We start from the raw sequence: 24,951 nt of genomic DNA, 5'->3' as shown, positions 1-24,951 counted from the left end.
GGATGGAAAAGTGGGCTGAACACAACAGGACGCAGTACAACAAGGACAAATGCAGAGTACTGCACCTAGGACGTAAAAATATCCAGCGCACCTACTGGCTAGGAAATGACCCTCTCAGCAGCGCAGAAGCGGAAAGGGATCTCGGAGTCCTAGTGGACTCCAAGATGAGCATGAGTCGTCAGTGTGACGAAATCATCAGCAAAGCTAACTGCACTTTATCGTGCATCAGCAGATACATGACAACTAGAACCAAGGAGGTGACACTTCCCCTCTATGCGACACTGGTCAGACCGCAGTTGGAGTACTGCGTCCAGTTTTGGGCGCCATACTTGAAGAAGGATGCGGACAGCTTCAAGAGGGTCCAGAGGAGAGCCACTTGTACGGTTAAGGGTTTACAGGCTAAGCCCTATGAGGGGCGACTAAGGGATCTGGACCTCTTCAGCCTCCACAAGAGAAGGCTGAGAGGTGATCTTGTGGCCAACTACAAATTCATTGGGGGGGGCGCAGCAAGGAACCAGAGATGCTCTGTTCACCAGGATGCCTCTTGGGGTAACAAGGAACAATGGTCACAAACTGACAGAGAGCAGATTTAGGCTAGACATAAGGAAAACTTTCTTCACGGTAAGGGTGGCCAAAATTTGGAATGGGCTTCCAGGGGAGGTGGTGCTCTCCCCTACCCTAGGAGTCTTTAGGAGAAGGCTGGATAGGCATCTGGCTGGGGTCATCTGACCCCAGCGCTCTTTCCTGCCTAGGCAGCGGGTCGGACTCAATGATCTGTTGAGGTCCCTTCCAACCCTAGTATCTATGAATCTATTAATTTATGAATCTTGTGTTTGAAAGCTTATCTAACTTAATTCCAACCATGCAGTTGGTCCAATAAAAGTCACCACACCCAAAAAATCCCTGCCTTTTGCATACTTCCTGGATCATCACAGCTAAAACACCACTCTTAACAAAGAGTGCTCAACCTTTCTGTCTGGTGAGACGGATGGGCAGTGCCCAATCCACATGCAAGCAGTACGCAGTCAGTGGTTCCAGTCTGGGGCCCAAGGAGTTCATGACAGGGCCCCATCCAGCTGTCCAGAGGGGGCTAGGGCACAGCCCAGTCCTGATCCAGCATGAACAGGGATTTTTGGCCAGCCCCAATCGAAGCCCATGGAGGGAGGAAAGGTAGGGGCATGACAAGAAACCAATCCAAAGGCAATGGGGGGGGAGGGGGTGCCTCACCGAAGGAAAGAGTTTAGACAGGTGAGAAACCGCCAAATTTCCCAACTGTGGGGAGCCCAATGGGGCAGATATCATAGCTCCACAGGCTGCAATTGGCCCATGGACCAGAAGTTGAGCACCCGTGCTCTAACACTATCATCAAAACACTATAACAATATTTATTATGCTTGCCAGCATTGAATCCGAACACTTACAGCTGGGCTGGCAGGAAGATCCTAGCTATCCCATGCTGCCTGACTCCCAGGGAAGCTCACTAGGAAAGAATCCACCTATCCCACCTCTTCCCCTCCACCCCCAATCTCTCCCACTGTCATCTTCCAAGCTAGCCCCCACACATCTAGCTTGTCATTCCCCAGACACACAACCTTCATTCCAGCCTGCCTGCAAGTCACTGCTTGGGTGACTGGAGGCAGCAGGCACACGTGTGTCTCTGCACACACATCCCCATGGCCTGCATGCACCCAGGCAGGGTCCTGGGAGTAGCACCAATGGCTGGATGCAGGTAAGTGTATGATCAGTGGGGGTTGGAGGTCCAGGACTTGGGGACTGTGTGTGCGTGGGCAGGGGGGATGGGTACCTGCCAGATATGGGGGAAGATAGCCGGGCGTCAAGGCTGCATCAGGGCAGGGGGGACGGGAGGGGTAGGCGCCTGCCCCTTCAGCAAGAGAAGGAGGCATCGGGGGGAGCTGCATAGGTGGGCTGGTGGCACTTGGGCTGGTGCTCATACTTGTATGGGCAGAGCAACTGGGAGACGCTGCTGAGGGACGGGCTGGAGGGACTGTGACCAGGCTGCCTAGTGAGGCATGGCAGCCCCAGACCAGGGCAGGGGGGGCCGCCACAGGCCTCCCCTCCTCCCTCCAGCCTGTGCTGGGGCTGGACTCTCTCCGCTGAAATCCGCACGAACTGCGGGACTTCGGCCCGAATGGCACAGGGGCAGCTGGGGGCTCCCTTTAGCAGGGCTGGGGCAAGGCAGGTGGGGACTGGCCACTGATCTTCATAAATAGGTCCTGGTACAAAAAAAGTTGAGAACCACTGTCCTAGACCTCCCATCCCTTTAACGGGTATTTATTTCCTTGCCATTGTACACCCACCTTTTCTCTTACATTAGCATATCTCTTCATCCTGCCAACTGAAGCATTTGGGTTGTCTGTCTGGCTGCCTCTCTCAAGTCATACTTTCCTGAAACTGTCCTGCTTGAACCTGAGATGATAAAATAACACACTACCTATTACTTTACAGTTCTTAATTCCTAGATGTTTCATTTTTTTAAAAGTTACAGTAATCAAATATTCAAATAAGTTAAGAGCTATGATGCTATGCGATTGCCAGGTCAAGGTTAAGTGCAGTTTTAGTAAAAAGAAAACCCTTCTTTCTCTAAATCAGATTTGCTTAGTATATAAGGGAACAGGTGCAAGAAATGGGGTGGTTTTTTTCATCCCACACCTACACACTGCTCCTGAATTTAAAAGCCAAACTGACCTCTTGCCTATTTCTACATCATGGCAGGTGGTAAAAGAAGATATTCTTGCAGAATCGTTTTTCAGATTTTGTTCTGTTCAATCACTTCCCCAAAGTCCCCCCTCCCTGTGTTTTTCCTTTTTGGTCCAAATCCTCCAACCAAGAGAGAAAGAGAACGGTCCCAAGGCTTAAAATTGTAATTTATCAGCATGAAGCTCATGTGTGTTTGCACAACAACCAGTGCAATCAGTGGGCTAATGTGGCCTACAAACAGTACCAAAATAAAACTAACCTGTAAAAGCTCCAGTATCCCATGCTGTATCTATTAAGTCTCATTTCCTTTGTTTGGTTTACTCTAGCTAAGCAAATGAAGTCATAATACTAGACTGATTAGCGGCTTTAAAGGTAAGACCTGCCTTAGCTTTGCTGTGTATTTGTAAAACTAGTTTCACACCCCACTTCTGCAAATGATTATGCAAACATTTAGCCTCATGCGCTAATAGTCTTACTGAGTTTAACAGCTCATTTGTCGAAAACTATGCACACACAGACTTGGCCTTCGAATACAAATGGAGCTTTTTCAGACTATATCTTTTCAGGATAAGAACTAACAAACAGGCCATAGTGACAAATGCAGTTGCGTCGACATAAACGGGAATTTTCATTTCATTTACACACACCCTAAGTCTTTATTTGCATTTGTACAGCATCTGCTACAACAGAACTTTAGTCAGGATTGTCACCTCTCCTCATGGAAGGACGTACAAATAATTAACACAGTAATCAACTATCATGGTTAGCTAGTATACAGAATATGTAGCAGGGCACTGGGATGTGCCTGACCCTTTAGGAGAGCAAGCAGCCTGAGAGGCTGCTTTTAGGGGGCAGGGGGGAGCTAATGAGGGACTCACCTGGCTGGAAGAGGGCTCAGGCTGGAGCTACATGAGCCCCGAGTCTGCACCAGTCTCTTCGTTTCCCCCCAGCTACTGCACAGTGCAGAACTCCTGGCTCCGGGTCCCTGAAGGGAACTGGATTTTGGCTGAACAACTCTACAGGTCTGGAAACAGAGGCAAGTTTCTTGGACTGAGGAAGACTGGGTTTACAGGCAAGTGGTCTTTATGTTACACCTCTAAAGACTGAGGTGTCTGCCAGACAGCGGTGATGTTTCTTATTGATTTATGTTTAGCCTTGAACCCTGGGGGTGCAGACTCAAGGCTTGCTTAGAGAGCCAGTATCCCAGGAGCCCTCACACTGAGGGTGGGACCCAGGGAGGGGTCCCAGAACTGAAAAAAGGCTGAGACCCAGATCACGAGGTCCAAGAGGCCCAGAGCCACCTGTGTCCAGGGCTGGGCGGTGGAGGGGTCTGGGAGCTCAAGGGGGCAGAGTGTATAAGAAGGAAAATCAAAGGGAGAACACCTCTGAGGCTTAGGGCGTGGAGTAGGGGAGGAAAAGGAACCACACCGTTTGCCCTTAAGGCTAGGTCCCTGTAGGGCACCTGTAGTCAGGCCGAGAGGAACCTACCAAGGTTGGATGTCTGGATAGTGGCCAATGGGGCCTCAGACCCAGGGGAAACTTACTGGATTCGGGCTCACTCTAAGGCCTGCTAGCAGCCTCCTTGAATCATCCTGTAATATTAAGAGCAAGGCACGGCTGGTGAACAATGAAGAGAGAGTGACATTAGAGCTGGAGCCAGGCAGGAGCAGCAAGGCTGCTAGGGGTGTCATGGCAGCCCCTGTGGCTGTGAGCCTGTCACAGAGTACTTCTAGTTTTTCCTTTGAAAGGAAAATATAAAGTAGTGATAAAATTATGATCGCATAATCTGTGATTCCATGACTCGTTTCTTTAAAATTGTTTTAATGGACCACCGATAGTACAGTGCAGCCCCAACACAGCAGGCCAGACTGCCAGTGGCCAATACATTCATGGGCTGGATCCAGGTGTTCCTGCTCTGGCACGTGGGTGGGCACCATCTGGCCAGGTGGGGGACAAACTGGCTTCAACACAGCCCTGATGGGGAAAGGAGCTTGACCCATCCTTGTCAAGAGGGAAAGAAGGCTAGCCAGGTGACCCTGTAGGGAGGGAAAGAGTGCGTGGCCTGGCCCAACCTGGCCCTGCAGGAAAGGAAGGGGACACGGTCCAACCCTGATCCCGAAGTGGGGGAACGTGGCCCAGGCCCACGGGGGAAAGAGGCATAGCTTGGCTCAGACCAGCCATGCAGGTACTGGGGCTTGGGGATTTGGCAGGGGAAGTGGTGGGGAGGCTGTGTTCATGGCCACCACTCGCTTGCTGCCAATTCCCCAGACCCATGGGGAGCCCCACAAGCCAGATGTGATGGCTCCATGGGGCTGCATTTGGCCCAGGGGATGGAAATTGAGCAACCCTTGTCTCGTAGATGCATAATACGTCAATTTGTATTTGCTTACAGAGATAATTAATAAAACATAAATATCAATGAAATGTTAGTTAAAATCTCAAAAGATTAAAAAATACCTGTCAGCATTTTCATTTTTACACTCTGCCTTGTATGGATAGCCATTTTAATAATATAACATTAGGTATCGTTTTCAAAAGATCCTGCCTGTTGGAAAATATGCATAAGTGGAGCAGCTGTAAATGCTTCACAACAAGTCGTAGCGCTGAAAGAAGAAGAAAAAAAAGTTAATTTCTCAATTAGTGAATTAATTCACATTTTGGACTCTAAAAATACCCACGGTTAGTTCTGTAGACAATACATTTAGAAATCCTTTCCAAGAGTTACAGAAGTTCCATGTCCAATACAAATCACCATTTCCAAAGATACTAACAGAGCCAACAAACAGTCTTCAAAGCAACCTTGAAAACAGCACAAGAAAAGCTGGAAAGCAGGGTTTGATGCTTTTCCACCACAAATCATACTAGCCTATCTTCAAAAAGGCCAAAAGGTTCCCAAACAGTTACGACTTTTATTCCCTACCAGCCTTTACTAGACCTGAACTAGCAGCTTAAAAGTCAAAACTTTTCATTCTATTTTTAATCCGTCTTGTTTTTTATTTTTTTAAATCTATTTTTAATCTTTCTTGTTTCCCCCAAGAAAAGCCACTTTAAGGATCCAATCCAATTGACACTGAGATGAATGGGAGTCTTTTCACTGACTTTACAGAGTACTGAATCAAGCCCAAAGCATTCGTAGTGGATGATTTCCTCTTTGGAACCCCGCCCCCCACTCCGCAAGGGAAATCACCTATCAGTTATGATACCACATACCAATGTAAGAGCAGAGACTCGCCAAAACAAAAGCAAAACACCCAACCTCCATCAATCAGTGTTAAAACAGAAACATGTTTCTAAGTATGTAAATCAGGAAAAAGAGGGGCTTTTTTCAGCATTGAGGAAATCAGGACTTTTAGTCTTAACTTTACACAGAAGAGCAATTTTAAAACTATCCCATACTAAACCCTAAGATTAATGTAAAAAGATGATACTATCTCACCAGAGGAAAGAGTTTAGACAGGTGAGAAACAGAACCTGGTATTCATGGAAGGGTAATTATTGGTTTGGCTAGGCACTTTTGCTTCTATTTGCTCTAATATAATTTCCCAACCTTAAAATACATTGTACCTTCTCTTTGGGTGTGCATCATACAGTATTTCATGACACTACTTTACCCATTTAAAGGTAAAAATCCCAGTGATACAACATTCAAATTGGAAGATTTAAAATTATAGCAAAAACTAGAATAAATATCCCCCACCACAACTCTGCCTAGATAAGTCTTTTGGTTTCTATTGAACAAAAGAAGATTGACAAATATAATTCTTCCTACACGTTCAGGTTAACAGGAACAGAATGATTCATATACACTACGGTACTAAAATAACTGCATTACTGGACTCATTTTTGGCAACTAAACCTATTACTTAAGTTCACTTGGAAATTTTAAAAGCCTTGGTGGGGTGATATAGTTGGGGGTAGTCCTGCTTCAAGCAGGGCATTAGACTAGGTGACCTCCTGAGGTCCCTTCCAACCCTAATTTTCAATAATTCTGTTTAGCTTTGAAGCATGGGAAGTTTCATTCAAGAAGTGAGAGTTTCTAGTCAAGATTTTTCCCCTCCCCCAAAATGCAGGAGCATGTGAAATCAGATTTTACTGTCAGTATTTTTAAAGCATAATTACAACTGCTATTGCTAAATGAATAGATCCTATTAGAAAGGGAAGCCAAGCAACTTCCTATGTCAGGGAGCAGATACGTAGTAAATTACCTGGAATCAAAGTGGTTCCGTAACTTCATCAAGCACTTTCTCCTTTCTTTTCCTATGGGCATGCATGACCATGCAAAGGGTGTGGGAAATAATGTTTCAGGCCTCACCTAGCCAGATATTGTGCCTATTTAAATAAAATTGGTTTTAAAGTTATCAACACAAGCTACACCAAGAAAACCACCTGTGAATTGGTGTGCACTACTTAAATTGACCAGATTGAGTAAACCAGAGTTAAACTGGTTCAACTTTTTGCGTAAGCAAAGCCAGAGGCATAACCAGGAGCGTCAGTGCCCGGGGGAGACAGCGCCGAGCGCTGGAGCGGGAGGTGAGGAGCGTCGAGCGCTGGAGACTCCCTGAAAACCGGCAGTTTGTTCAGTAACGAACTAACTGCAACTTGAGGCCTTTAGGCCTACGCTGAATGAAACAAGGAGACAATTTCAGTCCTACTTAATGTCTTCACTGGAGCGTGTCTGAAATCAGTCCCCATTAACAGGCATGAAAAATATACCCAGTTGCTATTGAAGATGCCGTAGAGAAAGCGATCATCGTGGCTTGCTGTACCTAGTACGGGGGTTTCTCAGCCTCTTTCGGCTCCAGGCGCCCGTCTGCAACTGGCCTGAGTTTTGTGGCACCTGCTTTTCACAACTAATTTCAGTCATTTTTTCATTATGAAAAATAGTAGACTGACTCCCACCCCTACTCACTCAGTCGGTGTGTGAGCCCATGCAGCCACGTACATGCATGTACGTGTGTGTGTACGTACATGCATGCACACGCATCTGCATGTGTAGGTGTATACACACAGTGCACATGTAGCACATAGGGTACAGCGTGCCTGCAGGTGCATACTGTGTGTGTGCATGCAGGTGTGCGCAAACAGGCAGAAGTGTATGTGCACTGCCAACGCACTCTTTCCATGTATGTATCCCGACGTGCACACACATGCACACACATGTACAAGTGTGTATGTGGATAGCTACACGCCCGCTCCCCGTACAAACACCCGTGGGCAACCCCTCGCAGCCGAGGACGACCCTCTCTCAGCCGGCCGCGTGTCTGCGCGGGGGCGGCTCTGGAGTGCGGACCGGACACACCGGGCTGCTCCTGCCCCCCCCCGCTCCTGCGGCTGTGCAGAGACCCGGCCTCCATCGTGTCGGTGCCGCGGGGTGTCGGAGCGGGCCTGAGGCGGCCTCGACACGCTTCCTCCGCCTCCGCCTCCGCCTCCGCTCCTGCCGCCGAGCGCGCGTGCCCGCGACACACCCCGGCCCTACCGGCAGCGGCGAGGCCTGGGCACGGGCACGTGACCGCCGCCTCCCGCCGCTCCGGCCCGCTCCCGCCGCCCAGCCCGCGCACGCGCGAAACCCCCTACTCCTCCCCCCGCCCCTCTCCCGCTGTAGTGACGCGCAAGCTCCCATTGGCCGCGGCGCAGGTGGGCGGGCTGAGCGCGGGCGGGGCGGAGAGGCTGTTGAACCCCCGTCGTGTGCTGTGGGCGATGGACGCGCGGGGGGCGGGTCAGCGCGGAGGGGCGGGGCCAGGGGTAGTGGGCGGTCGGAGCAGGGCTGCGAGAGGGTGTGCATCCCGCGGGGTAGGAGCGGGTAGGGCACGCGGGTGTGTATGAGGCACACCTACCGGGAAGGCACACATGTGCCTACCCCTGTGCAGGAGGATGGGCACCCTCCACCCCACCCCCACCCGATGCAGGAGGGCAAGCGCACACATGCACACCCCGTGTAGGAGGTTGGACAGGTGCCCACCCACCCCCTCCCCCACAGATTTCCCCTGGGGAGGCAGCGCCCAGCAGCCGGGCAAGGGCCTCCTGGGTCTGGCACCATGTGGCAGCTCCCCAGCACGGTCCTGGGCTCAGTCCTGCCCCTGCAAGCGGGGACGCCCAGCCCTGCAGCCGGCCCCAGCCCAGCCCAGTGCCCCTTGGCACGAGCAGCTTTGGGCCCTGGTGCTGCTGCCCGGTGCCACGCCCCCTCCCCATGCACCCCCCCAACACGTGGGTGCTGCCTGGACACGGTGCCTGTCCTTGGCCCGGGATGTGGCTCCGGTCCAGGCTACATCCAAGGCCGTGTGGAAACAGGAGCGGCTCCTGGGGCTGGATCCGTGGGGCAGGAGTAGGGGCCGTGCGCGCTGCTCTGCTGCAGCTGAGGCCGGGCGCCTGGGGACCGTCCTTTCTGTGCTGGGGGGCGCTGAGGCTCAGGCAGGGCCGTCCCGGGACTGGCTCTGAGGCTTACCACCTTCCCCTTCCTCCCCCCGTGGTTTCAAGTCATCACTGCTAAAATCCTGCACAGCTTCTGGTTGATTTTTATCAAGCCAGGCTTGCAAACCCCTCCCAGCCTGGGAAAAGGAAAGGAAAGGAAAAGAGAAACACTTGGCTGCCAGGGATAAACCGAGGAACTCCTCACCTGAAGGATCTCTCACAAGGAGGATCTGGAGGGACACTGCACTTCAATACAGATCCAGGAAGAGGCGACTGCCATTTACACCAGCCCAACCTAGCTACAAAGGACAAGCCAGAGTACGGCACAGGTTCATCCTAGAAAACCGATCCACTTTTTATCTGCAGATCCAGAGTCTTTCCCTGCACCCATCAGCCTGGCACGCGAAGGGCACACGTCCTCGCAGCCCAGCCCGGGCTCCCCAGACACGGTTGCGGGTCTCCTCGACTCCATCTGCCTCGACACATTTCTTCTGGGAGGAACCTGACAGGCTTCAGTGTCCAAAAGGAGGGGGTGTGTGGTTGGGTGAGGGGAAGCTGGAAACCCTGGAGCAAACAATCTCTAATTTGGCATTGGGTCAAGTGGGCAGTGTAGATAGCTGGAATGGCTGACGAGTATGACCACATGACTGTGGTCAACTTGAAAGAGGTGATGAAAGAGAGGGAAAGGAGCCAATGAGAGAAGACCTGATTCAGATCCTGTGTGATGATGATCGGGCCGCAAGATCACCTCCGCGTGTCCATGCAGAACCCGAGGGGCCGTCCTCTGAGTGGGACTTGTGCAAATCCCAGCTGCAGCTGGAAGCTGAGGAGTGCAAGCCCAAGCAAGAGCTAGAGCTGAAGCGAATGGAGATGGTGGAGAAGGAGGCCCAGTGCCAGCACAAGGAGGCCCAGCGCCAACGTGAGCATGATGCCTGAGAGGCCAGGTTCAAGTGCAAACACGGTCTCGCCGGACTCAGCATGCAGTCAAACACTGGAGTCGCAGGCGCGTAGCCAGCCCCAGCTGCTCCCCTCAGCCCAAACACCCCAATCTTCTCTCACAACCAACACCGAGATACCCCAGAAGCGTTCCTAAATCATTTTGAAAACAAGCACGCCAATGGAAGCTGGCAGCCAGCGAACAGGGACTGCAACAGGGGAGCAGTTTGCGGCAGTTCCCAGGCCAGTCGTGGGCAGGAGCACGTGGGGGCTTATGACAGAGACTACAGGTAAGTGAAGGAGGAGGGGTGCTATTATGGGGTGACACGGAGCGCAGCCAAGGCCCCTACCCTGCTGCTGCCTCCAGCCACCAGCTCCTGGGAGGCGTCCACCCAGATAGGCCCCTTGGGTGGGTCAATAGTGCCCAGACCCCTGTCTGCGGGAGGTGCCTGGAGGGACCTCTCAGGCCTGGGGGTAGAGTGGGGGCCGGGGGTCCCTCACCTGTGCCACATTCTCAATTCGTGCCCGGATTGAGGCCCTAGAGGGGCAGGAGAGGGGGCTCCAGGCAGAGGTGAGCAGGCGGCAGGGGATCGGGGCAATGGAAGAAGAGATTGATGTCCTCTTTCATTCTCTGCAGGACAAGGGAGGAGCACCAGGAGGTATGTGGGGGTGGGAAAGGGGCTGTGGGTTGGGAGTGAGGGGCACCGGCAGGGCTGGGGGGGCAGAGGGAAGGGAATATACCCCTTCCCCCACCCGGGTGTCTGCTTCTTTGCAATTGCAAATCCTACCCCCATTCCCCGCTTCAAACAAGCCTCCCTCCCATTTCCCCCTATCCCTCCCATGCCTGCACCCCAACCCCCCGCAGGTTCCCAGGGTCCCCCAGCCTGACAGCAGGATTTATGGCAGTTCTTCCTCGGATTCTGACTCTGAATCATCTCTGTAGGTGCTGCCTCTTTTTTGTGGGCCATGGTACAAACTGAAACGTGCCTTTTTTTTGAGTGAAAGGGCTGCAGGGCATTTGCTGCTCATTCCATAAAATACATTGGCTCTTTCTGGGAAGACGAGCTCTGCAGAAAGAGAAAAGCAAAGAAGCGTCGAGTGATTTACTCTGGATAGTAACACTACAAGCAAAAATGGGGGAGCGTTCAGAGGTGCATTCTGGCTGGGCACGTGCCACTTGGAAGTCTAAATGAGGTTCTTTAATTGGGTTTTTACTAGTTATAACACCTCCTTTCCCACCAGCAGCAAAAGTATGAGAAGATGTTGGACCATCCAAAGTCATGCGTCTGGAAGTCTGAGAACACCAAACTTACCTGTGCACTAAATGAAACCGTTTTCTGGCTCGGAGATCACTGACTACAGACAGTAGCACGATGTATACACACAGGGCTGTACGTGTAGGTTGAAAGACAACCGTTTGATTTGCTTCCTTAATGCATCATTTCCATGTGTGGTTGTCTACAGCTTGCACGTGTTGGGTTCTTTATTCAACAACTAGGGCAAGACAAATTCTTTTCCATTCAGCTGAGACACCCCCTTTACCTCCTCATGCACCAAGAGCAGGGCTTGCACCGTGCCTTTTGGCAGCAGAGGAGATTGCTGCTCCCGGAGCTCACAGGTCCCTGTCTGCTAGCAATGGGAGACAGCTGTTTTCTGGAGAGGTGTGTGTGTGGGGAGGGGGACACTGGGGCGTTGGGTTGCTGGGTGCCAGAGGTGAGCAGAAAGAAGCCTGCTCAGCATGGCTTTCTCCCCTCGCTTTGCATCCTCCCTCTCTTCACTGGCTCTGAAAGAGGGCCGGTAAACCCAGGGCAGGGCCTGATACTGCTGCTGATTTGATGGTGATGATAGTTTGACCTCGCAATGGTCAGGGATTGATGGTAGACTCTCCTCTTGCCACTCAAGATACCCAGCAGGCTTAGGGCTTGCCAAACACTGCAAGTGCAATGCCTACAATCCAGTAGCCCTCTGTGAAGGTGAAGCTGTTCTGTGGGTAATGCTCTGGATTGATACAGTGCTTTCCCTAGTAGGGTCTTTGACCATAAGTATGGCTTTTGGCATGACAAGAGTTCAACTAAATAGTAAAGATTAGCAGGGGCATGCACAACCTCAAACAACTGGTGGCCAGGGTCCCATGGAACGTAAGTTTAAAGGAAAAAGGAATCGGGGAAATTGGTTGTACCTTCGAGGGAATATTAAGGAAAATGGTCTTACAGTAATGAAAGAATAATATAGTAGTTACAGGAGTAGAGCACAAGCTAAATCTGAGTCATCCCTGTAATATTGTTACAAAACCCAAACAAGAACAAGAGCGTGTGGGGCTGTGTTAATATGCATGTTGTATGCAAAGGAGGGGAGCCGTTTTTCAATGATGTTCAGCATCGGGGAGGCCTTAGCTGGAGAACTGGGGCCAGTTCGAGGCATCATGCTTCCTGAGAAACCGACAACCTAGAAGGAGTCCGGAGAAGAGCAACAACAACGAGGAAAGGTCTAATATTTTCCTAGACAGGAAAAGTTGGAAGACCTGGATTATGTCATCCTGAGAAAATGGAGCGGGTGTTAGAAATCTTCCAAAAGGGTTGTTACTTGTAAAGAGGATCTCTAGTTTTCCGTGATTGTAGCAGGAACAGTAACGGGCTTACTTTCCAACAGGGGACATTGAAGCTGGAAACGAGGAAATACTTCCGAACTCGCAGGTGGTGAAGTCCCGACACAAATGACTGAGAGAGCTTGTGCAAACTTTGTCCCCAATAAGGACAGGTAGTGTTTAAGTGCCAATCAGACAACCATTTGTCTGTGATGTGTTAGTAGAGATGATCCTGCCTTGAGCAGGAAATTTGGACTAATAACCTCCTGAGGTCCCGTCCAGCCCTGGTTTTCTATCAGTCAATGTTTGTCTGGAAAATCCAGGCCTAAATGAAACCCTGACGGGTCTCTTCTTGGGTAGCTTTGACTAGCCACAAGGACTGTTTCTCATGACAAGCACTGCCCCATCTTCAGCGCCAAGGATGCTGCCAGCACTTTCTAGACTGAGCGCCTAAGAAGTTACTTCATGGAGAAAATGAGCTGGAAAGCAACCAGGGAGCTCTGCGTGCCAAACAGTGTACTAGCAAGAGGGAAAGCCTGCCCCGATGAGCATGTTCAGGCACACGAGGTGAAGTGGGATATAGCCCTGTGACCCAGGTCACCTGCACGGGCAAGAAAGAAGCCATGCCCATGGCAAACATCTAGGAAACTTCAGTCTTGTCCAGGAAGTTGTTGAAGTCAAGGACGGAATAACTCACAAGGGCACTGGACATATCAGGACCAAAACTGGCTTCCGCCAATACTAAACTAACTGGAGGAGAGGGAGGCTGTACTGTGCTGCACCACAAGGAATGCTGCGACGCTGAGATGACACAAGTCATCCCAAAGTCCTGGTGCAGAGGGCGTCGAGTTTCAAAGCAGGATGGATTTCAGGGAGTGGATCTGGCCTGTGTCGTCCCTGTGGCTTTCTGGGCACCAGTCAGTGTACGGGTGATGCTCCCAGCTCTCTCTCCTTTTTCATTTGGCCCTGACTTCAGACAGCTGGACACATGTCAGCGCTGGATCTCCCATTGCAAGTCTTCCCCACCTGCACCCATGCCATCCCAAAGGGGAGTAGAGGTGTGCTGACTCCTCCAGGTAATCAAGAGGGAGGTCTCCTCCACCTGGCTTGGAGGTGAAAACAGCCCACTCTTTCTGAAATGGAGTCATATGCATGTTCTTCTGCAAGCACAAGCAGGCTATTTTCACTGGTAAAAAGTTTTGCTTTCTTACCTTTGTCCTTTGACAGCACCTGCACAAGTTCGTAGTTGGCCAAGTCCTCCATTCCTCGGTTGTTCGCCTCCAAGATTTTTTTAATTACGTCTGCCGTCCTGTCCTGGCAAGTCAGCTGGAAAAGGGATTTTGCAGTGAATGATTTTGCTTCTTTGTGTATGGAAGTCTGTTTTCAGTTTCCCTTTGGATCTGGCCCTAAGTTTCAGAGTAGTGAGAAAAGGTCATGTTTTTGGAATGACTTTGTAGCTGCCGCTGAGCAGAAAACTGCGCTACACCTGACAGTGCAGTATGTTTGCATTCAAAAAGACAGGGCATGCACTAGCTGGGGCACCAGCAACTCAGTCATTCCCTCGACCAAACATTTGGAGACGTGACGTGCCCGTCTTCCTAGCCATCCCCTTCCACGTAAATCCTTGTCCTATATGTTGCTCCCAGGCATCAACTGAGTTACAGTCTGAGGTGGCAAATACTTTCTTTGACACCTGTGAAGTTTTTTGGCCTTGTTTCTTGCTTCCACGCTCCTGTGGAAGTGCAGTGGGTTGTGAAAAAGCACAGGGCTCGATGCAATCCCTTTTGAAATCAGCAGAAAGATTCTTCCCACCTTCAACAGGATTTGGGTCAGACCCATAGTTCACTTGCAGGGATTCAGGTCTTTAAAACTGCAGCCAAAAAATACTGCGAACTACAACTGTTCCTGTATGTCATTTATGTAGCAGGTTACAGCTACCCTTGGTGTTTGGGGCACTGGGAATAGCGGTTGTGTGGGAGGTTGGTTTGTGCAGGATTAAGACTAGCTTAGACATAACTTGAGTGGGAAGGTTGAGGCAGAACTGGTCCTGCCTTCAGCAGGGGGTTAGACTAGATGACCCCCTGAGGTCCCTTCCAGCTCTCCTTTTCTAGAAGAGAAACTGAAGGAGAATACATGAGGATATCTAGAAGTTCATGCCCTTGAGGATCCTTGTATAACTACATACTATCTATTGCTATACAGCATCTTTCAGTGACTTGCCTTCAAGCTGGTCTGCAGTGTATCTGTCTGCCTACCTGTGCATACACGCCCATTCCTACCAGTGGTGTGCGCTTTCACATCTACATTGTCATCCAGAGTGAAAACACATCCAGTAATAAATCTACACAACTCTTCCACATCACTTACCATGATTTTGCTTTCAGCACCTTCGCTGTCATTTATAATGCACCGCACAATGCGGGTGTCTTTGTTTTGCTGGTAGTAAAATGCAGATGGAGTTGATGTCACGGTGCACAAGGTGTGTCCATGGAGGTACTGATGAACACGGTGATGAGCAGTGAGCGAGGTAAAGAATAAAAAATAAATGAAGAGAAAAAGTCAGAAACATGATGCAAGCAGTAGGAACAAAACAGCACAAACACAAGCAGGCATTTCGGGGTCTATACCTGGTTCTGCGATGTTGTTAGTGGTGGTGTCCTACCTACAGGAGGAACTTGGTCTTTGCAATGAAGTATTCATATCAAGACGTCCACTTACAGCTAACACCCCTGAAACTTGGAGGATACCGAATTTTCCTGTTTGCAATGGATATTTAGTTGGTGTCATAAAAGATACCACTTGTACCCAAAGAGCCTCGTCTGCTGAACAAAGGAGTGGCTTTCCAGGCTCCACAATGTGCTTTGCTCAGGAAGGAGCTCCTGCAGAGCAGATGTGCCTGCTGACCTTCCTCTATTATTACATATTGGGCAAGGCTCTTCACCCAAGGAAATGGGCTGTCTCGTGATCTGAAAAGTCAAGCCAATATTCCAAACCACGCTCTGCTTCCATCTCCTCCACTCCTTTGTGTTTGCAGATTCCTTTGTCTTTTGCTATTTTTCCTGTTGGTTGCCGTTTAAATTTCCTCTAGTTTCCACTCTGAGCCTTGCCCATATAGAGCGCGGCTCACTTCATTGGAAGGTGTGAGCTGGTACCGCAGAGTCACAGACAGAGTCCTAGAGAAGCAGGGCTGGAAGGGACCTCCAGAGACCATCTAATCCACCCCCCGCCTGAAGCATGAGCAGCTCTATCTAAACCATCCCGTGCAACTCTCCTCTCAGCTCTACATAAGAAAACGGTCAGCCCTGACACAACATAGACCTCCCACCCCCACCTGCCAGTCTCTGGCATCTAGAAACCTCCAGAGGTCCTAGACAGAGGGCCATGCACATACAGGGTGTGGGGGCCGTGGGATGCAGGCACTGCTGCCTCTTGCCCAGGCAGAGTGTGGGGAGCACCGGATATGGGCGCTGCTGCTGCTTGCCCAGCCGGGGTGGTGCGGGCACAGGATGTGGGCATGGTAGTAATAGATGTGGGGTTATGCCCTGCTGCTGCTTGCCCCTGTCTGACCGGAGCAAGCCATTTCACCCTTCACCCCCATCTCGGACTCCCACATCCTCACGCCCTGGCTGGGCAGCTTGTCCAAGCCCCAGCCCCAATCCCTCCCGCACAGTGGGGGCATTGATCTGCCCCCCCCCTGTGCCCTTTCCCTACCCACTCATCCCACCACAACAAACTCACCAGCTGGAGGCAGATGTGCCCAGCGTCCTTGAGGACTGCTGCCTCTTTAGTTTATGGCCGAATCTCCAAATTGGGCCAAATTTTTTCCGAATCGATTTGGAGGCTTCCTATTTGATTTGGTCTCTGGCAGCGAAGATCACGCTGCCTGCTCAGAGGAGATTACAGGGACCCAGGAGAAGTACCCCGAAGACAAGAAGGAGTGCTGGAGCAGGCGCTCCAAGCACAACCACTTCTCGCCTGACGAACCAGGAGTGAGAGCTTGGGATGCAGGAGGATGAAAGACGCCCAGATTGATTAGTTCCCGTCAGTTCGGGGTGGCTGGCATGGGACGGAGAGCAGTGACAAGCCGCCCCCAGCAACAACCGGAAGGAAGAAGGAGGAGGAGAGAGAGAGGCGCGGAGAGAGCTCAAAGGAAGTGGGTTGAGAACAGAAAACAGGGACGATGCCCCGGAGGGGAAAAGGATGAGAGCAGGAAGCTCTCTCCTTCTGAGGCGCCGAGGAGTCTCCGTACTTACTGGGACCTGGAAACAAGAAAAAATTCTTGAGAAGATGCGACGGAAAGCCGGTTGCCTCCGCCGCGCACGGACCTGCAGGGGCACAAAACCAACCGTGAGTGGCTGTGGTGCAGGACAAGGGCACCTGGAAGAAACCAGGGAGCCATCCTTCTGCAGCCCACCAAAATTAATGATAAGAAGAATATAATAAGTCAGGAGTAAAATGGAGATAGAAAGCCAGTAGCCTCACGTTAACAGGGTCATGCCCACAAAGTGGAGCTAAGCATGGTAAAAAAATCCAAAATAGGCCAAATGTCAACAACCATCGAAAACAGCAAGCCTCCCTCTTTTTTCTTTCTTCTTACACAAAGTCGTGGCAGCCGACGCTGCCTGGATGTGCTGAGTGAGGACCTTCATTCAAAGATTGGCTGTGGCGTAGCAGCCAGCACGCTCCAAAATCTTGACTGTTACGTCACCATAAGATCCAGTTTGAGTAACAAGCCCGCTTATCTAGACCTTTTAATTGGTCTCCTGTTTCGATTTGGATTCGGAGATTCTGCCGCTGAATCGGGAAGGATCTCCTCCAAATTGAATCAGCTACCGAAGCTTCACACAGCCCTAGGAATAGTGCTTGCATGTGTGTGGAGGTGTCCTAAGGGTGCAGAGAGAAGTGGAGCTCCCAGCTGTAACTCAGAGCAATGTTTGCAAAGCGGTCTGAGTGACAGCGTTACCCGAGACCAAACAGAAAGTCACTGTTGGTCCGGGGGGTGGGGATCTAGCTGCCCGCTGGGAGCCTGCAAGCAGGTTCCTACAGCAAGGGCCAGGCTCTGTGCAGTGTTGGCTGTTTCAGCATGGCAGGGGGGAAAGGAAGCGCAGGGAGCTCGTTCTTGGGGCTCCTCAGCTGGTGCTGAGGGGTGGAGTGGGGGAACTGGAGCCCCCCACCTTGGGAGGCCTGCAATACACTGGGCCCAGCCTGCAGAGGGGGGCTGAAAAACCCCAAGACTCAGCTTCTTCTGCTCCCTTGTCCCCCTCCCACTCTGAAAACACCCACAGGCTGGGAGCCCCAGCACACGCACGTTACAGAAGATGCCTCATTTTGAAACATCTTTATCTGACACCACATGCAATGAGGGGTCAGATTTTCACCCAGTGGGCCACTTGTGCTGTTTGCAGCCATGCACTTGTGTTTGGTCACAGCTCTGAACAGCTTTCTTGGTGACAGGAGTGAATACTGGATGTGGAAAGTCTATTTTCACATAGAATACAAATATCGGCAGTTCCGCATACCCTTTTCATATTGAATACTTGGAACAAAAGCTTCCAGACCATACCTTTTTCTGAGGCTGGACTCTGGGCTGGTCCTCAGGCAGGTCCCCGGGCTGGTCCTCAGGCAGGTCCCTGGGCTGGCCCTCCGGCAGGTCCCTGGGCTGGTCCCTGGGTTGGTACTTGGGCTGGTCCTTGGGCAGGTGCCTGGGCTGGCCCTCTGGCAGGTCCCTGGGATAGCCCTCTGGCAAATCCCCGGGCTGGTCCCTGGGTTGGGACTTGGGCTGGTCCTTGGCCTGCTCCCCGGGCTGGTCCTCGAGCTGGTCCCTGGGCTGGCCTAGATACACCAATTATTTGAAGCTAAATGAGGCGAGTGAAAATGGCTGCACCAGCCTTAGTTAAGTGTGGATATTTGATGAAAAGAAGCCACAGAAATGAAATTTTATAACAATTGTTTACAAAAATCATCTCTCTCTCCTCCTTTTCTGATTCTTCTCCCCCACAACTGGAATCTCTCCTCTCGCTCTCTTTATCTTAACTTTATGGAGTCAAATCACATCTGTCAGAGCCCTTTGGGATATCTCTTGTCCCAGCCTTGCAGTCTAATCCACATGGGTGGAGGCTGCATAGAGTCGTCGAGGGGGTCTGTAGAGTTCAGGCTGCATATAGAAAGCTCCGTCTACATGTTTCTCACTAAATAAATCCCTTACAACAATGACTCAGCACCGAGTCTTTACATGTGCTCACGGAGAAGCATGATCAACTTTTGAAAGAATAAATTGTTCAGCTTTGTATAAACACGAGCAAACCTGATGAACGCATAAAATAAGTGATCGCTATCAAACTGTTCCTATCGCACTCGCAAATGAGACTCTGACCTGCCCTCTCCGCACTCCCTGGCACACAGACAATTTAATGTAATTACTGTCCGTTATTTCAAGATTTGGATCATTTCATTCTCATTCAAGTGAGGTGTCTGTCGCTCAAAGTTCAAGGACCTTTTTCAAATATGACTACAAGAAATAAATGCAAGAAGAACCCCGCTGGAAACTTGTGCTCACTTTGAGCAACAGTTGGATCTCAACGTAGACCTGAACATTTTCTTGGCCCACTGAAACCAAACCCAGGACACAACCTCATTAGACACCTATTAGCAACCTTGGCGATCTGAATGTTGGTAACATTAACCCCCCAAAATGCAATTCTTTAGTGAGGGTTGGGAGATTAGGTAGTGATAGCTTGAGCAAAAATATAACTTACTCTCATTTTCAACTTGTTCTCGCTGAAACTTAACCAGCAGTTGTTTTGCCTCTTTTAATGGCTGGGAGGCAGGCATGTTCCTTTCCAGGTATGCCACGACTTTGTGCAAGGTATTGAAACTTGGTGGCTCGTGGAAGTCCTCCGCAAAGTTGTGCAGCCACATGGAAAACAGCAGGGCTAGTGGGCTGAAAACAAATACATTGACAAAACCCCGTCATAGTCAGGCTTTATCACAGTGATATTTGTCATTCAAACCTTTATCAAGTAGATGAATATATCCCTTCTGCTGTGAGCCAGCAAGGAATTGTGATCTGGGCGCCGTTTTACTTAATCATGGTCTGATCTCACTGACACCCGTTTTACCACTCCCAATTACTGATCCAAACTAGGGAATGAATACTGAATTGTATCCTCAAGATGCAAAATATAGGACAATTATAACTTTGTTTAGCTATAGCAGCATCCTCCAATTTGGTCCAGTATTATGGCAAACAAGTAGAGGAGACACAGGCAAAACACAAACATCCTGCCCCAAACCCAACCTTTACACAACACAAATCGCCTGGCTATTCTCGCTTCCTACTTTTCTTGCTTTCTTTTTTCTTGCTACATTTGGGCCACGTTTTGCAGTGTTGCATGCTTTGTTTGCTCTCCCAGAAATGATGGATCCACAAATAAAAGACTACATCTGTTCAGTTTTGGGGCAGCATCCCAGTCTCTGGCAATTCGTGTAGGCATCGTACAGTTAATTCTTTCTTTATACAAATAAGGCTGGCTGTCTCTCTCTCTCTCTCTCTCTCTCTCTCTCTCTATCTAGATAGATAGACTTCTAGATAGATAGATAGAGCCAGATAGAGAGATACAGCCTATGTAGATAGATAGATAGATAGATAGATAGATAGATAGATAGATAGATAGATAGATAGATAGATAAGTTTACCACATCCTCTGAATCCTGACTGAGGTTTTGCTGTACAGCAGAAAGCCACACTTACTTCCCAAGTTCTTGTCTGGCCTGGCTGGCGTCTCCCGCTGCTCGTGGGATCTCCAGGTGCCCATGCCTAAATATCAAAATGGATACTTTCAACATTTATTTAAAAAACGGTCTATGTCAGAAGAGTAAGACGGTCTACGTCAGAACCTTGCCCAGACAATGAAACATGAAGATTTCTCTAGTCAAACCATGTTAGAGAAAAAAGATGAAGAACATCGTTGTCTTTCATCCCCTTCGTCCGGCTCAACCAGGGTTTTCCCTGAAAACCAAAGCTGTCGGTCTGCTGTCTCTCCACGAGAGCAGAGCTGGGGGAGCATTGTGGCGCAGTGGGAGGAAGGGACAGCAATGCTTTGTGCCTTTAGCCCTGTGAAATCCCTCTCCTGATCCAGCAGAGCCCGATTCATGGAGCAAAGAGTTCTGCGGAGGGACAGTGACCGCCTGCATTGGTGACCCTGGTTTTTCCAGCAGTGTGTCCAGCTGTTCGGAGGACTGCTTGCCTCCAGCTGTCCTACCTGTCCGCTACAGAACCAAACCGTCCATTTTACTTCTCGGTCTCCTTCTTTGATAAAGTGCTTGGATGGGGGAGGCATTTTCAACCCAGTTTCAACTGAAACACTGAATTTGTCAGGCTTGTTAGAAAAACATCCATATCATTTGGCTTCTTAATCACGCCTTCTTCAAAACTATCTGACATCATTGCTCGCAATGCCCCACCTCTCAAGGCTATTACAGCTTCCTCCACAGCTCTTGGCTCTTACCTGCTGAGGAGAAGGTCCAGGACTTGGCCTGGTGGCAGGAAAGCCCGGTAAGATTTTAAAAACCCTCCAGCATGGGTCAAATCCCTGAGGATGAGAAAGATGTCTTTCTCCAGGCTTGCTCTGCAGTCCCCCGCAGCCTGTGAAACAAAAGACCCGAAGCTTGACATGAATCAGAAAACAAGGAGAGTCCCCACTCTGAAACTCTAATTCAGTTTGGCCGTTTGATAACACAGATGATCGTAGAGCACAAATTACTGAAGTGTCGTTATTTTGATGGCCGGTCTAGAGATGGCACCAATGGTGAACAACCGGCTCTCCTGTTGGACAGTATTACCTTGACATCCTCCCTCCCCATCTCCGTAGCTAACTGCACCCCAGAGACAAGCACATCTCTCCTCTCCCAACCAGACCAGCGCTGGGACTCGCTAGCGGGGAGACACACATCCAGGACAGAGGAACCAGCACGAGTCCACAGTGGCCTCCTCTGAACCGGGTCCAAACCCCACGTCCACCCAGCGCTGGAGCGGGGAGCTCTCTTATCAGAAGTGCATGTCGGTAGAGGAGACAGAAACTAAGGCTTGACCAAGGGGAATCAAACTCGTCTTGTGAAGGAAGGGTGTTAATCCCACGAGTCCAGGCATATCCCAGAGGTAGCAATGTATTTTGTCTCCCATTGTCCCACTTCCAGTTTTACATCTAGATACAATATTTCTTGTCACTTTTAGACGTGCCCTTGCACTGGCTGGAGCCTGATCCAAGCCCAGGCAAGTTAATGGGAACAAGCCATCATTATTACTCGAGAGGCAAATATATGTTATTAGTGGGAAATGGTCCCTGGGAGTGATTCAGTGACTTGTGTGCGACGAGAGCCGGGGTGGAAAGTTCGAGATCGATAAAAGATGCTCCCTGCTTTGGTGATGGACAAGAGGGGGCAGCTGGGAGTGCCCGTGACTGCCCTGCGAGGGCCATCCGGGGAGCGGGGGAGCCAGCTGAAGCGCCACTGGCACTTCTGGGAGCACCGCAGCCACTTCTGAGAGTGCTGCGCCCACTTTCCAGTCAGCGCAATCGGCTATGGGGGGTCTGCCCCCAGGCAGCGAGATCGGCCACTGACTGGTCACTGTCGGGGCACATGCACCCCCTGACTAAGGTGGCACCAGTTGCATCTCCAAACTTCCTTTTCCTTTAAGGAAATTCCTTAAAGATTTTGAGCGTTGATCCGAATGATGTTTAAGTACACTTGTGTCTATGTACCCAACTCCTTACGTGCACATTGCCCTTTACAGAACTCGCACAAACAGGCAAGGCGACTCAAAAAATTGGGACGTGTGGATCCACCTTTCAGGTACGAAGACATGCAGGGTCCGAATGGGAACAGGACAGGGAATCCAATCTGGAGCGCTTCAGCACTTTGTTTTCAAGTGATAAAATGACAGAAATTGCTTCGCTTTTTGTGGAGACTCACAACACATTCATCCTTGACAAATGTTGGGATAAATGGACTTCACTTCAAACTGAATAAGGCAACTAAAAATGTTATCAGGTGATTCACAAACACGCATTATAAAAATAGGACGTTTTATTCTCAGAAAACAGGTATCAGAGTTACAGCTGTAAATATGTATCGGTCAATTAAAAAGAAAACTCTTTAAAAGATCATTCTTATTTTTAAAAAAAACAACCATCCATAAAGAAGGAGATTCGAAGCCAAATTTCCATTTTAAAACACACTCTGGGGGGTCTGTAACCCCTACGGGCTTTTGCCTACTCTCACAAGTTGCTGCCACCTTTTTCTCTCACGGCAATATTATTCTCATTGCTGGGAACGCACATTTGGAGCTCTTAGAACTTGCTCCTCCATCCTTTCCTGGCTGCCCACAAGGCCAACGTGTTAGAAACGTCCAAGAAAAGCTTAGCTCCTGCCAGTAAACTGCCTACCTTCCTCCTGAATGTAGAAAACCTTAGAGCTGCTGTAGAGAGCAGGAGAAGACGGCGGGGATACTTCCTAAGTGCCAACAGGAGCCGGCAAAAGAAAACAGAGTTCCCCGGGAGCCACGGTTGCAGAGCAGCAGCTCCGTAACACTAGAGCAGCCTCACAAAGGAAAGGACCCAGATGAAAACAAGGGGCGGAGGTCACGAGTCCAGAAACCTGGGAGGACAGGCGATACGGCCGCAGCAGCAACGAGCCAGCAGCCAGCTGGCTGGGAAGCTCGCAGGAGCTATATTGAGCCGGGAGAGACCAGCTGAAGAGGCGTCTCAGGGAACACCAGGCACCAACCGGGACTGCGGCAAGGAGCTGAAGGGCTTGCCGGGGAAGGCGGCTCAACCCCAACTGCAACAAGTAGGCTTTTTTTTCAGTTTCTATTGTTTAAAGGACTTCTTGTGCTGGCAGCTACACAGAATTGCAGACTCTCAAGTCAGAACAACACGTGCACTTTGTCTGATTCAAGGGGAAAGACCCCTTTCATTTCATTTGGATTCTCCAGGGAGAAAGGAGTTAGAGAGGATACTGCCCAGGAGGGCTACAGCCCAAGTTCCTGGTCGGGTAGTCTTGGTTTTTCTGACTTGGTAAGGGAGACTGGAAGGAAGACGTACCTGAATTGGACGTGGCCGTCGGGTTACCTGGGGATATTTAATGAGCTCCAGGTCTTGTGCCCAGAGATACGTGAGGTCCTAGAATAAAGAACAAGAATTGAATAAATACAAGCTAGTTCTGAAAAGAGCGAGACCTGCGAGTTTCAGTTTACATGTAGGACTGAATTCCCAGTGTCACTACGAGGGGCTACAAGGGAAGTTCGGAGACATAGGATTAATTGTCCCTATGTCCTGATGTTTAGTGGTGTCTAGAATTCAGTGCTCCTGACAGAAAACTTCTTACATCAAGACGTGGCAGACGAGAGTCAGGGTCACCATTTAGATCTCCCTGCATCGACCGCTGGACATTCGACCTAATCTAGAGGGCTTCGAGCAGTCACACCTTCTTTCAATAGTCCAACAATCCTCACCGCGGCTCATGCTACATCTTCAGCGTTTGCAATCCCAGGCACTTGCTCTCATAATAATGTCCCACACTTGATGCATAGTGTGTACCAGCCACCCACTGGTCACATGAGTTCCACCTACCCAAACTACCAGATCTTCCACTTTCCTCTCTCTTCATGGGCCACCTTCCCACTATTAATCAAGAAAACACCTTCAGACCGTCGTATGCGCTCTGTATCAGCTCTACACAACATTGGCTTGTACCTACTCTCCCACTCTATGCCACAAAACACACGACAGATACAGCACATTACACGGATCTTGTTTCCTTGCTTAACGTGAGGCTGAGACACACTCCCACCTCCATACTATCAGATACCCATCATGGACCTTGCCTTGTACAAACACCAACCTCAGACACAAGCCAGCCTCAGCTAAAGTGCTCTAAGCACGGGCTGCTCTCCTTAAACCACCTTAGTGAGACACAAATATCACAGGAACTGGTTTTTCTGTTCAGCAGACTGAAAGGCAGAGAAGGGGAGTGCACACATTCACTAAAGGAGTCAGTAACACAATTCAGAATGGAGCCAGAGCCCAGACGCTGTATCACCACCTGAGCCAGGTTCTCTATCCCAATCCCCCTGACACCCCAGTCTACCCCTCTGCTCCACCAACAAATGGAGAGGACAGGGGACTGGGGGTTCAAGAGCCCAAATCCACCAAACTCTGCAAGCCCCTGCACTAGACTCCTTGCTTCCTTCACCACTACACCCCCATGCCCCCTCCCTGAGTGACCTCCTACCACACCACCACACCCCC

General features: G+C 50.2%; 1 long non-coding RNA gene across 1 annotated transcript; it reads right to left on the bottom strand.

Moving 5' to 3' along the window:
• Positions 1-3,343: 3,343 nt before the first annotated feature.
• LOC132248716 (uncharacterized) lies at positions 3,344-8,222 on the bottom strand. The gene is made up of 2 exons (XR_009460064.1): positions 7,927-8,222; positions 3,344-5,321 (listed from the first exon to the last, which is right to left on the bottom strand). It is a non-coding gene; the product is annotated as an uncharacterized LOC132248716 (long non-coding RNA).
• Positions 8,223-24,951: the final 16,729 nt, after the last annotated feature.

The sequence above is a fragment of the Alligator mississippiensis genome, chromosome 1 (assembly GCF_030867095.1).
Source record: "Alligator mississippiensis isolate rAllMis1 chromosome 1, rAllMis1, whole genome shotgun sequence".
NCBI lineage: Eukaryota > Metazoa > Chordata > Crocodylia > Alligatoridae > Alligator > Alligator mississippiensis.
This window is presented reverse-complemented; position numbering and strand designations above follow the sequence as displayed.